The sequence below is a fragment of the Lutra lutra genome, chromosome X (genome assembly GCF_902655055.1).
Source record: "Lutra lutra chromosome X, mLutLut1.2, whole genome shotgun sequence".
In the NCBI taxonomy this organism is placed as follows: domain Eukaryota; kingdom Metazoa; phylum Chordata; class Mammalia; order Carnivora; family Mustelidae; genus Lutra; species Lutra lutra.
Window position 1 is genome coordinate 74,368,528 of NC_062296.1, and position 14,350 is coordinate 74,382,877.

At 38.0% G+C, this 14,350-nt stretch overlaps 1 protein-coding gene across 1 annotated transcript in view; it reads right to left on the reverse strand.

The window, feature by feature from the left end:
* Positions 1 to 14,350, reverse strand: part of IL1RAPL1 (interleukin 1 receptor accessory protein like 1) — a 1,432,909-nt gene that overhangs the window by 117,376 nt on the left and 1,301,183 nt on the right. The window lies entirely within an intron of this gene.

A 14,350-nucleotide genomic window follows, 5' to 3' on the forward strand; every position in this document is an offset into this window, starting at 1 on the left:
ATTGGGCTCAATCCCATGATCCTGAGATCATAATGTGAATGGAAACGAAGAGTTGGATGCTTAACTGACTGAGCCACCCCGGTGCCCCAAAATAGCATTCTTATAATTTTCTCTTGCCCTCTAATCCTGACTTACTTTATTTGTAAAACTCATAATCTCCAGATATTATAGTGCATATTTGCTGGTGGTCCTTGCTGTCCTGTGTGACTAGCTGAGGGCTCCCTGACAGTAATGAATAAGCTTGTGCTTATTATAAGTACTGTCCCCCTGGTCTTGCAGCAGTGCCACTCACATGGAGACAGTCAATAAATGTGGAATGAATGAATGAGTCATCCTGTGAGGTAAGGTTTTATTACTCACATTTTGGAAATTTTGAATTGCAACTCAAACAAATCAGAATTTTCTAGAGTATCTTCCCCCCAAATGAGCTGGTAAGTGATATGGCCAACAAATGAACTTAAATCAAACTCCAAAGTAGAGTGCTTTCTATTAATTCTGGCCTAAAATGTCACTCATACAAGGTCCAGTGCAGATCAGGGTCACTGTGTCATCAAAATACCTGCTATTTTGGGGTGCTTGGATGGCTCAGTTGGTTAAGTGTCTGTCTTTGGCTCAGGTCAGCTCAGGTTATGATCCTGGGGTTCTGGGATTGAACCCCGCATCGGGCTCCCTGCTCAGTGGGGAACCTGCTTCTCCCTTCCCTTTGCTGTTCCCCTGTGTGGTCTCTCTCTCTCTCTCTGACAAATAATTAAATAAATACCTTTAAAAGACACCTGCTATTTCCATATATTCTAAGCCCATATAATTACTTAAAATTGAAACAACAACAGTGCATGAACAGAAGTGACCTCAAAGCAAACAGAGACATCTACTGAGCATTTATTTTATATGCAACATTATACTGAGCATGAGATTTCTTTTTTTTTTAAAGATTTTATTTATTTATTTGTTAGAGAGAGAGAGAGAGAGAGAGCATGAGCACAGGCAGACAGAGTGGTAGGCAGAGGCAGAGGGAGAAGCAGGCTCCCCGCTGAGCAAGGAGAGGGATGTGGGACTCGATCCCAAGATGCTGGGATCATGACCTGAGCCGAAGGCAGCCGCTTAACCAACTGAGCCACCCAGGTGTCCCTGAGCATGAGATTTCTTAATTACACTCAATATTGACATTATGTCCATACGAGGATCTTGCTTTCAGTAAAGTAAGAACAGACCAAAGAATATGTCTGAATTTGCCAGTATCGTTCATGCACACAATTTTTTAGCTAAAACCCTTCTGCTCCAGAGCACTCCTTTTCTAAAGAAAATACAATTTATACCACCAAGTCAGGAAAATTGACTATTTATCCTAAGTTATTATTTCCCTAGGAAACTGCCACTAAGAATGTAAACACGAAATCATTACCTCTTTTTTGTTTGTTTGCTTCATTGTGATTCTTGTGCTTCTGTTTTGCTCTGCATGGAATTTTCACATAGAACACAATAGAGGCTCTATAGACCAGTTTACTAATGCTGTTTGGTTTCCTGTGACATAGGGCTCCTTTGTTCTAAAAGGTTGAAAATAATCACACAGCCTTTCTCCCATGTGTTTTTGAACAGCACCAGTGGTATGAAATGCTTCACAAAGACTCAAGACTAGAAGGGGGAACAGGGATAGTGTTGTGATCTGACCTAAGGCAATCTCATTGCACACAGCTATTATATCCTTTTCTGCAGATAGCCATGGCTGCCACTGGCTGGATGTGGAGAAGGGTGAGCCTCTTCCTTTAGGAGCTCTGCTCCTTGATTGTAATTTGAACCACCTAGGAGCAAAATCTCCTTTAGGCATTTATTAACAAGCAAGCACAAAACAGCCAGTCAACTCTATGAAGCCACAAATGTCTTTTAAAGTGAACCAACATAATTTTGCATGAAAACTTCACCCAAAGGCAAATATGATAATATTAGAGAAAGAATTCAGCTAATTGGGCTGGTAGGAGCCAGGCAATCAAGAAGTTTCCAGAATTAGGAATCAAATTTAGAACACCATTTCTCACATTAAAGGACGAAGCCTTACTAGATTTGTATACCCTGTTCATACAAGGGGCTGTCTCTACAATCCTTTAACCAGTACCCACATGGGAAAATCACTAATTACACCAATGAAAACTCTCACATTCTGCTGTTAATGCTAATTAACAAACCATTCTAACAACCCATTCAAATAGCAGTTTGTGAAACAGTAAAACCTCTGGGGTAGCTCTGAGGAAGGAGAGCAAAAGTGTTCATGGGGTCCACCTTTGGAAATGAGTACTATGAGGGGGAACTCACCATCTCTATCCTTCAGCTTAAACTAATTAGTACACAAAGGCTGTCATGTTGTTAATGCTGAAGTACTTGAAAATAAATTATAGGCATTCCAACAGGTGGGCAGAGCAAATACATCTGAGTAGCAATGCATACTTTATCCTTCTTGAAGATTCACAAAGCCAACTAACATATAAAAGCCTCTGAGATATCACACAGTAAAGAAACTAGCTTAATTTTGTTCAACTTTAAGAACTCTCAAACTTATTTGATGCTAGACAATTCCTAAATCTAGTGCTATTCATATTTTAAGGCAGTGGTTTTCAAAGAGTGGTCCTTAAACCAGGAACATCGGCATCAACTGTAAACCCATTAGAAACGTAAATTCTTTGTTTTTTTAAAAGATTATTTTATTTTATTTATTTGAGACAGAGCATGAGTAGGGGGAGAGGGGCAGAGGGAGAGGGCACCAAGCAAGGAGCCCGATGCGGGACTCGATTCCAGGACTCTGGGATCATGACCTGTGCCAAAAGCAGATGCCCAAACGACTGAGCCACCCAGGCATCCCTGAAATGTAAATTCTTAAGTCCAACCCCAGATTTGCTGAAGTAGAAGCTCTGTGTGTAAAGAACACCAATCTGTGTTTTAACAAGTCCTTCAGGTAATTCTCATGCATGCATACTAAAGTAAAAGTACCAGCATTCTGAAGGATACGATTTAGGACTTTACTATATAAACTTTATCTAGAGGAGTATCTTCTTCACTTATTCAGCTAAACTTTTTTCTAATGCAAGATCCATTCCATAGCTTATGAAGGTCCTATCTGACTTTAATCCGACTGTTAGTCCTTAAAATCACATTCATGTTTCACCAGTCTTATTTTAGGGGGCTAACGCCACGTAAGTAGTGGGATTTGTAATTTACTTCTGGCCTGCAGTCCAATACAATAAGACAGGAAAAGAGGTCAGAATCTAATTAACTTTCTAATTAAAGGAACATGGTCACTTTCTAATTACACTTACAAAGAATAAAACTTAGGCCGTAATTAGAAAGTTACTCTGCTCTATTTAAAATTTGCACTGTGTCAGCTATTCCATCATCATTATTATAGCTTAACATTTATTCTGAAATGCACAATCTATTTTCAAAGTGTCTTGGAAGAGGTTTTATTTATCTCTCACATTGAAACTGCAAAATAGATCAGTATTTCACAGGCTGAAACAATGAGATGCAGAAAGTTTATGGCATTCACACCATATATCATTAACAGAGTTGGGATTTGAGTTCATGGTCTTTGGTAACTACATTTTTTACCCCCAGTTCTGTGGATGACATTTCTTCTCTTACTATTTCTCTTTCTCTCTCTTTCTGTCTCTTTCGGAGGATGCCAAGACTGTTTTTAGTATCCATATGTAACCATAGCAAGCAACTGGCTGCACATCTGCCATAAAAAGCCTCAGCTATTAGAATCAGCTCTCTGGAAAGGCTATCAGAATGCAAAGCATCCGTCCCAGCACTCTGGGTTTCTCATTTTGATCTCACCAACCATGTGCAAACACAGAGCCAATAATAAATGTCGACCGGGGCGCCTGGGTGGCTCAGTGGGTTAAGCCGCTGCCTTCGGCTCAGGTCATGATCTCAGGGTCCTGGGGTCGAGCCCCACACGGGGCTCTCTGCTCGGCAGGGAGCCTGCTTCCTCCTCTCTCTCTGCCTGCCTCTCTGCCTGCTTGTGATCTCTCTCTGTCAAATAAATAAATAAAATCTAAAAAAAAAAATGTTGACCAACAGATATTGTTTCTAACATGCTCTACTGTTTCTGCTTCATAAGAAACCATGTGTACCTCCAATAAGATGCAAAGACACTTTATGAAAGAAAAAACATAATAAAATGAAAGTCAGGCGCCTTTTTGTTTTACAACACAAAGCTGAAATTAAACATGTCATTGTTCACCAAAATATTGTTTCCCGTTGCTGAAGAGAAGTGATGGGCCTGAGGGTCTCATGCATTACAAATCTCATGTGGTTTGGATAGCTGGTAAATCACTGTGTTTTGCCTATAGTACTTTCTGCCAAGCTCAGCGTTTATTGCTTACAGCTGAATACAGTCACCTACGTCATCTATCACGTTTTTATAACCAACTGTAGCTTTCCTTCTTATACACCAAGGAATTGGCACATTTTCAGAATGAGAATAAGTGAGAGGTGACTTTACACACCCAAAAGTACCATGCAAGCAATAAACAATACATGAATTTTATAAGGGAGGAAAATATAGTACATTCACTGATATCAAGAGCTAAGAGCTTTTGAAATCATCCACTCACATACCAACCTCATACCTGGCTTTCCATATAGTCATCTTCCCAAATCCTTAGATCATTTAATGTGCATTTCCATGAATGTATGCTTATTAGCGGACCAAGACTGAACATTTAATTTTTAAAAAAAATTATTTAAATTTTAAAAAAATTAAAAAAAATTTTTTTTAAAGACTGAACATTTTAGATGTAGACCAGAAGAAGGAATCTCCTGTCAGGGATCTAATAGCTAGGGAAGACTTTCTTCCTCCCTCAGCATACTTCTTTAGCTTTAGTTAGTTCAAGATGCTTTGGCAAATGGTAATTTTTAATATTATCAAATCCAACCCTCTCCTTTGTTAAAAGATTTTATTTATTTGAGAGAGAGACAGAGAGCGCACGAGCAGGGGGAACAAAAGAGAAAGAGGAGAGGCAGACTCCCCACTGAGCAGAGAGCCCGGATTGGGACTTGATCCGAGGACCCCAAGATCATGACCCCAGCTGAACATAGATGCTTAACTGACTGAGCCGCCCAGGTGCCCCACATCAGTCTCATTTTTAATGGTAAAGATATGAGGTCCTCCTTGCTTATTTAGGCTGTTATATTCCTACAAATCTTACCAGGATCAGCTGGTTAGGTGATATTAGCTGAAGGTGGTATATATACCTCCTCTCAAATTCTTTGTTAAACTCTTCATTGGCACCTCACTTCCAGATCTGTTGGGGCATGGTTCACAATTGTGATGGCATATTAGAACTGCCTGGGGAGTTTACTAAAAGATACCTGAGTTCTACCTCCAGAGATTCAGATTTAATTTCTCTGGGTGAAGCTCAAGAATTGTGATTTTTTTAAAAAGTTCCCACAGATGATTTGAATATTGAGAACATCTTCCTAGAATAAAGAAAAAGCAAAGGAAAATGGAAACAAGTCCCTTAAGTCTACAGTATTTCTTGTCCTTGTTTTTGCCTTATATCCTCAATATTTGAGGATAATACTCTTTTTTTATTCACTTAGAGGAATAATCTTTTCCACTCTTAAGGAAAAAAAAAGTACTTTTGAAAGATCATTTCCAACTATTGTCACCTTAAAAATACAGCACTGGGTCCACAGTAACCCCTGAGATCTCTAGAAACCTTTAATAAAATGTTATTCTGAAAAAGCTCTAATCTTTTTTTGACTTTATTTTTTTAGAGCAGTTTTAGAGTCACAGGAAAATTGAGAGGAAGGTACAGAGATTTCCCATGTACCTCTCATCCCCACAAAAAAGCTTTAATCTTTAATCACAGTTCATTACTTGCTTCTCTTCCTAGTCCTCTTCTTTATACTGCTTTTAACTACAATATTTTTTTGGACAGGAATTTAGAAAGAGTTTTAAAAAGAGATTTCCAAAAGCAAGTAAAAAAAAAAAAGAAGTGCTAAAATGAGACTCTGATTTTCTTCAAGTCATGTCACTTAACTCTCTGTGACTGCTTTGTACAATCCAAAAAATATGTAACTAGACTATCATAGTTATTTACATGTTTTACTTACACTAGAATATTATAAACACTTTTGGAATAAGAACAATGCATTGTTCCTTGGGTTACTTTACACAGCACTCTTTCTAGTAGGTTCAAAAATTAGCACCAACACTGAGAATTCTATTTAACCTTGTACCATTTTTCAGTCCTCATCCCTCACATACTCATATTCTTATTTTTGTCCATTTATATTTTTTATTTATTTTTATTTTTAATTTTTTAGAGAGAGAGAGAAAGTGAGAGAGTGCAGGGCAAGGGGGTGGAGTAGAAGGAGAGGAAGAGAGAGAACCTTTAGCAGGCTCCCCACCCAGCATGGAGCCCCACACAGGGCTCAATCTCATGATCCTGAGATCATGACCTGAGCCAAACTCAAGAGTTGGATGCTTAAGAAACTAAGTCACCCAGGCACCCCAGCTTTTGTTCATTTTTTACAGAAGATCTTTTATTTTACTCCTAAAGCTATTAAAAGTGCACTAAACGATAAAAAGAATTATACACCATGACCAAGTGGATTTATACCAGGTATGCAAAGCTGGTCCAATATTGAAAATCACCTGATGTAATCCATCACCTCATTAGGCTAAAAAAAATCTACATGATCATGTCAATAGATGCAGAAAAAGCGCTCGACAAAATTTAATGCTCATTTGTGATAAAAACACTCAGTGAGCTAGGAATTAAAAGGAGCTGCCTCGGTTTGATAAAGATCAGCTACAAAGACCTACAGTTAACATTACACTTAATGGTATGAAACTCAAAGCTATCCTAATAAGATCAGGAACAGGAGAAGTATGTCTCCTGTTGCCACTGCTTTTCAATACGGTAGTTGAAATCTTAGCTAATGCAGTAAGTCAAGAAAAGGAAATAAAGGATGTACATATCTGGAAGAAAGAAATAAAGCTGTTCTTGTTCACAGATGACATTTTACTTATATAGAAAATCTGAAAGAATTGACCCCAAGCCCCTGGAACTAGTAAGTGATTATAGCCAGTTTGCAGGGTTAAAGGGTAGTAAACAGAAGCCAATCTCTTTCCTATATACCAATGTGACTATGAGGAATCTGAAATTTAACATTTATATAAGAACCACCAAAAATGAAATGCTTAGGTATAAGTGTAACAAAATATGTATAAGGCCCATAGGAAAAAATTACAAAACTTTGATGAAAGAAATCAAAGAGCTAAATAAATAGATATTCCATTCCAACTATAGTCAACATGTCAGTTCGTCACAACTTGATCTATTGATTCAATATAATCCCAGTGGAATTCCAGCAAGTTATTGTGTAGCTATCAACAAAGTGTTTATAACATTTTTACACGTAGCTGCAAAAGACCTAGATTAGCCAACAAAATACAGAAGGAGAAAAACAAAGTTGGAGGATTAATACTGCCTGATATCAAGATTTACTATAAAGCTACAGTAATTAAGAGAGTATAGCACTGGAAAAATAATAGACAAATAGGTCAAAATAGTAGAACAGAGGACCTGGAAAGGGATCCACATAGGCATAGTCAACTGATCTTTGACAAAGGAGAAAAGGTAATACAATGGCGCTAATATAGTCTTTGCAACAAATAGCACTGTAACAACTGGACACTGATATACAAAAAAATTAATCCTAGACACAGAGCTTAAACTCGTCTCAAAAATTAACTCCAAATGGATCATAGACCTAAATGTAAAACACAGAATTATAAAACTCCTAGAAGATAACACATGAAAAAATTTAGATGATTTGGACTTGGCTATGAGTTTTTAAATTTTTTATTTTTAATTAATTAATTAATTAATTAAGAGCATGAGCAGGGGGAGGGGCAGAGGGAGACAGAATCTCAAGCAGACTCTGTGCTGAGCGCCAAGCCCAACATGGGGCTCAATTTCATGACCCTGAGATCAAGACCCAAGCTGAAATCAAGAATCCAATGCCTATCTGACTGAACCACCCAGATGCTCCAGCAATGACTTTTTAGGTACAATATCAGAGGCACAATCCATGAAAAAAAGAATTGATGAGCTAGAATTCATTAAAATTAAAAATTAGAATTCATTAAAATTAAAAATAAAAATAAAAGTTAAAATTAAAAATTAAAAACTGTCAAGAGAATGAAAAGATAAGCCAAAGATAGGCAGGATGTATTTACAGATGATAAATCTGATAAAAAACACTTAAAGCTCAACAATAAGAAAACAAAACAACTCAACTAAAAAATGGGCCAAAGACCTTAACGACACCACACCAAGAAAGATACACAGGTGGCAAATAAGTGTATGAAAAGATGTTCCACATCATATGTCATCAGGGAAACACAAATTGAACAAAAATTAGATGTGCTACACATCTATGGGAATGGCCAAATTCCAGAGCAGTGACAACACCAAATGTTGAGGATGTGGAGGTGCAGAAACTCTCATTCATTGATGGTGGAAATACAAAATGGTACAGCCACTTTGGAAAACAGTTTGGGAGTTTCCTACAAAACTAAATATACTCTTACCATATAATCCAACAGTTATTTTCTTTGGCATTTACACGAAGGAGATGTAAACCCAAAAAACTGCACATGAATGTTTATTACAGCTTTATTCACGATTGCTCAAACTTGGAAGCCACCAAGATGTCATTTAGTAGGTGAATAGATAGATAGTGGTACACCCAGACAATGGAATATTATTCAGCATTAAAAAGAAATGTGCTATCAAGCCATAAAAACATTTGGAGGGAACTTAAATGCATACTACTAAGTGAAAGCAGCTAATTAGTAAGGGCTATATATTGCACAACTCTAACTATATGACATTATGGAAAAGGTAAAACTATGTAGACAGTAACAAGATTAGTGTTTGCCAGGGACTGGGAGGTGGGGAGGAGGGATGAATTGGCAGATCATAGAGGATTTTTAGGGCAGTGGAACTATTCTGTATGGTAATATAATGTTGACAGATGTTATTATACATTTCTCCAAACCCACAGAATGTACACCAAAAATGAACCCTGATGTAAACTATGGACTTGGGTAATTATGTGCCAATGTAAGTTCATCAACTGTTACAAGTCTATCACCCTAGTGGGTGATCTTAATAATGGGGAGAGGGGAGGCTATGGCTCTGGTTGGTGCTGAGAGCATATGTGAACTCTCTGTATTTGCTGCCCAATTTTTCATAAATCTAAAACTGATCAAAAAGTAAAGTTTAGGGTGCCTTAGATGGCTCAGTTTCTGGGCATCTGCCTTTGACTCAGGTCGTGATCATGGGGCCCTGGGATTGACCCACACATCAGTCTCCCTGCTCAGTGGGAAGTCTGCTTCTCTCCCTCTCCCACTCCCCCTGCTTGTGTTCCCTCTCTCGCTGTCTCTCTCTCTTTCTCTGTCAAATAAATAAAAATAAAATCTTTTCTTAAAAAAGTTAAGTCTATTTTAAAAGTGCATCAAATGTATCTCACTTTTAAATATAAATTTTAGAAGATATTAAATGACACTTTAATATCTTTTTGAAGACCTTTTCTATATAAACATTTGATTCCAGCATTAGCATTCATTTCATCAGTAGTGTTTTACAGTAAAAACAAATGGCAATTGTGCTCATTGCATATGGCATAGTTTTAGCTCTTTTAGAAACACTTCAAAAATTTTTTAAGCACAAATATTCTATCTCAACTTTTAACATGTATAATAAATATCAATATAGGAAATCTTTTCTTACATGGAAATTATTTATGAAAAAGCTTTACAGAAGTCATTCATGCGATCACAGCATTAGTTTCTAGGTGGTTCTCTTGCCAGTCTCAGATGAAGGGGAAAGGACTGCATTTAGAGGTGTGTGCTTTTTTTTTTCGAGAGAGAGAGAAGAAGAAAGAGTGTGAGATTGTGTGCAAGCTGTGGGGGAGGGCAGAGGGAGAAGGAGAGGGAATCTTAGGTAGGTTCCATGGAGCCTGATGTGGGACTGGATCTCATGACCCTGAGATGATGACCTGAGCCAAAATTGAGAGTTGAACGCTTAACTGACTGAGCCAACCAGGCACCCCTGCATTCAGCAGTATTATAGTAGGAGGACTCTGGGTAGCCTTGGTGATCTCCATTGCAAGTGCAGAAAAGATGGGTAGGAAGAAATAGTTTTAAGAAGCGTCTAGCTAGGGCACCTGGGTGGCTCAATCGATTAAGCGTCTGCTTAAGATCGCCATCCCAGAGTCCTGGGATTGAGCTCCACATCTGGCTTCCTGCTCAGCGGAGAGTCTGCTTCTCCCTCTACCCCTCTGATCTGCTCCTGATCTCTCTCTCTCTCTCACCCTCTTGTTATTAAATAAATAAAAATTTTTTAAAAAGCCTCTAGCTAAAAGAGAAAGAAAGGACAGGGTGGTGGATTGACCATGGGGAAGCAAGAGAAAGAGAGGGATCAGAAATGAATTCCAAAGTTCTAACTTGGGTGACTGTATGATGTCACCAAGTGAAAAAGAAAATACCAGAAGAGGAGAAACAGTTGAGTCTGTGACCCTGTGGTACCTCCCAGTTGAGATGGAAGTAGAGAGTAAAATCTGAGCTAGATGAGAAACTTAGAGAGCCAAGAGCACATAGTCAGTGGTGAGAGCCATTCTGGAATGAGACTACCTTGAGAGAATTGAAAACGAGAAGGCAGGAGACCAAGCCTTGGGGAGCTCTAAGAGGTGAGTGGCCATTGCTTGGTTTGAGTAGCACAGGTGTACAGAGAAACAAGGCAGCTACTTCATGATAGCTTATAAAAAGAAAGAGCTTTGGGGAAGGCTAGAGACTTACAGTGTCAAATGCAACAGAGGGGGTAATGTGAATAGGGTGAAAAATATCTCCTTGGGAGTGAGAACATTTCAACTGAATTTTGATGGTTGAATTCAGACAGCTCTGGGCTGATGACCAAGTGTGATGTCATGCAGGAGTGGAACTAGAATGAGGCAAACAAGGTGCTTTGGGAACAAAATTTAAGGAAGCCCTCATTCTTATGATCCTTCAAGTTCTGGAGAGAGGAGGTAGATATAAACCCATTAGCCAAATGCCCAGGCAATGTCCAAGCTCCAGCTTAAGTAGTTAGTCCTAGGGAGGTCTGGAGGCACATAGACCTTAGAGACAAATTCATGGTGGGGAATGGCTGCTGCTCTAGGACAAAATGTCTAAGGTCAAGGTTAGCAGGGGGAGCAAATGAGTCACTGACCTAGGGCAGTAGATCCTAGATCAAGTCATCTTACATTACAGTGAACCATATGAAATTTCTGACATTTGGCCATTTCAGATCTACAGAACGGCAATTTCATATGTTTCAGCGTAATAACTTCTTTTTTCCACCAATACACATGCAGTGCTGGGACCTGAATGGAGCCCAAATTGAAAAGTAAGTGTTTAGAGGTACTAGCTGTGAATGCAAATGTATGATAATCAAGTGACCCTTATCATGCGCAAAACACTTTTTGGCATATTTTGTGTCATTTTTATCCACAGGACCCCAGTAGTATTTTTTTCTAACTAGACTGTAAATTCCTCTAGTAGAAGGGTATTTTTGGCACTCGTAGATTCAAAGCTTTAAAAAGCCACATTTGGAGCACCAGTAGGTATATAATCGATTCTTGATAGATGGAAGATGAAGGAGGTATTAAAAGATGTTCTCCATACATGAAAGCTAGCTTTTCCTTGAAAGAGAGCAATAGCTTTTAGCATCTTTACATTGGTAATACTTTTAGTAATGGCTTGGATACAATATGATAGCTAGATAGCTAGCCAGACAGATAAATAGATAGGTGGATGGATAAATATGAGGATATAGACACAGAGATTTGGCTTACTTTTGCTATTTTTATTATGCATTGCCTTTCATGTTTTCAGTAGGTTTTAAACCTTTGAGGAAGTTTTTCCCTTGTGCCATTTGAAATGTGAAAGGTAGTTTAAATTTAGACATACTTATTTTATTAAAACTCATTGCTTTTCTTATCAGTGAACTCATGCCATGCAATTTTTGGGCAAAATTATTTCAAGTGAAGCTGAGAGGGGCTCCAGATTCAAGTATTCAACTCATTTTCTCTTTGCATAAAAATATCTCATTGCAGAGATAGGTTTCTAATTTCCAGCTGTGGTTTTCAAGTCCTTTTTCAATGATTTCTATGTTCATATTGGGCCAGGCAAGCAATTTATATTAGTTCAAGTGGAGCTATTGGGATGCACTGCTAAATGCTGCTAAAAGAAGAATTATATAGAATAATAAATGTGATGTAATATATGTACATATATATGAATTTATTTGTGCTTTGTGATTATGTAATTCACAAATTCACAAATTATGCATCTTGATAAATGAAATGGTATCTAGGGCTGTTTCTCAGACCAATTTACAAACCCTTAAGTGCAGTGTAGAAAGAGGAATGTGAATCTTTTACCAATTTCCTGGATACCCAAATTCCGCCTTAGATCCACAATTCCTTATTTACAATTTGAAATTTCTAAAAGCTCTGAAAATGGGAAGTTTTTCGGTAATGTAACTCATTTGGTGGCAAAACTTTCCTTGAAGCCGGTAAAAGGCAGTTTATAGTCTTTATTTATTGCTTAGTGTGAGTATTCGTATGTTTTGCTGCAGATATTACTCTGGTTATGAGGTACTGCCCCTGAACTCTCTTGAGATGGTAGGTGATATACATGGTATAGATATACCATATTATATTACCACATTCTGAATAATTTTGAAGTCAGAACCACACATCATGTCCCCACCCCTCAGAAGGAGCTGATGGACTTCACCCTGTCTCCTTCCCTTGGCAAAATGCTCTCAGGATATCTGAACAGATACTAGAGGATCAAGGACTCTGGGCTTTACCTCAAGAGCCAAGTGAAAGGATTTAAGGGAGTAGATTGGAATGTCTTGACCAGTATTCTCTAAAATCAAATCGAGGGCATGTGAAAAAAAGTATAATTGTTGTTGTCATCTTTTTCCCCAACTTTATTGAGATATTATTGACATACAACATAAGTTAAGGTATACCATGTGATGACAGGATACATGTAAATATTGTGAGGTGATTACCACAATAAGGGTAGTTAACACTTCCATCCCCTCACATAATTACCATCTTTTGTGGTGATAACTTTTAAAATCTACTCTCTTAAAAACTTTGAAATATATTATGTAATATTGTTAATTATAGAGACTATGGCATTAGATTTCCAGAATGTATTCACCTAATAGCTAGAAGTGTGCACCCTCGGAGCAACATCTCCCCATTTCTACCATCCAGTAGAAATCAGTTTATATGAGGTCAGCCTTTTTGATTCCACATATAAGTGAGAACATACAGTATTTGTTTTTCTCTATTTTATTTGACATGATGCCTCAAGATCCATCATGTTGTCACAAAAGGCAGGGTCTCCTTAATTTTTGTGGCTGGACCATATTCCATTGTGTGTAAATACCACATTTTCTTTATCCATTCATCCACGGAGGGACAGTTAGGTTGTTTTCCTGTCTTGGCTATTGTGAATAATGCTGCAGTGAACATGGGGGTGCAGAAAATTCTTTGAGATAGCGATTTCATTTCTTTCAGATACATACCTGGAAATAGGATTGCTGGATCATCTCATAGTTCTATTTTTAGTTTTTTGAGGAGGCTTCATACCGTTTTCCACAGTGGCCATTCCAGTTTACATCCCCACCAACAGCACCAAGGGCTACCTTTTCCCCACAGCTTTGCTAACAGAATATAGTTTTTTTAAAAAAGGAAAGAGGTGTTTCCAAACCAGCACCAGAGTTCTTAATCTGGTGTCCTGAAACTCTCCATGCATGTTAACACATGAATGAAAATTGTGCCTGTTTTACCCATGTTGGTCACTTGCACCAAATTCCCCAAGAAATGACCCAGAAATGATTGAAAACTGCCTCATGAGATAGTGGCAGGAAGAAAATAATACTGATAGTGGGAAACTGAGGGACCCAGGTATAGTCTAAGGCAGTTAAAATAATAATAGTTATCACTTCCTGAACAATTCTATGGGGCATTGTACTATGTGCTATGATCTTCCAATTCACAAGGGGCCTAAATGAATAATACAGTGGCTGTGGAAATAATTTAGTATTTTAACATTTGGGTATTCAAATGTGTGCTGAAAACAGAAATCTGGGCTAATGAGATATAACTGCTTTAAGAGCTCATCTCCTGCCCTACCTCATCCCCATACAGTTCCAGCATGAATTACCCTTGCAAAAAGGGGCTTTAAAAACTTAAATCTTAGGACTTTGCCTTGTCT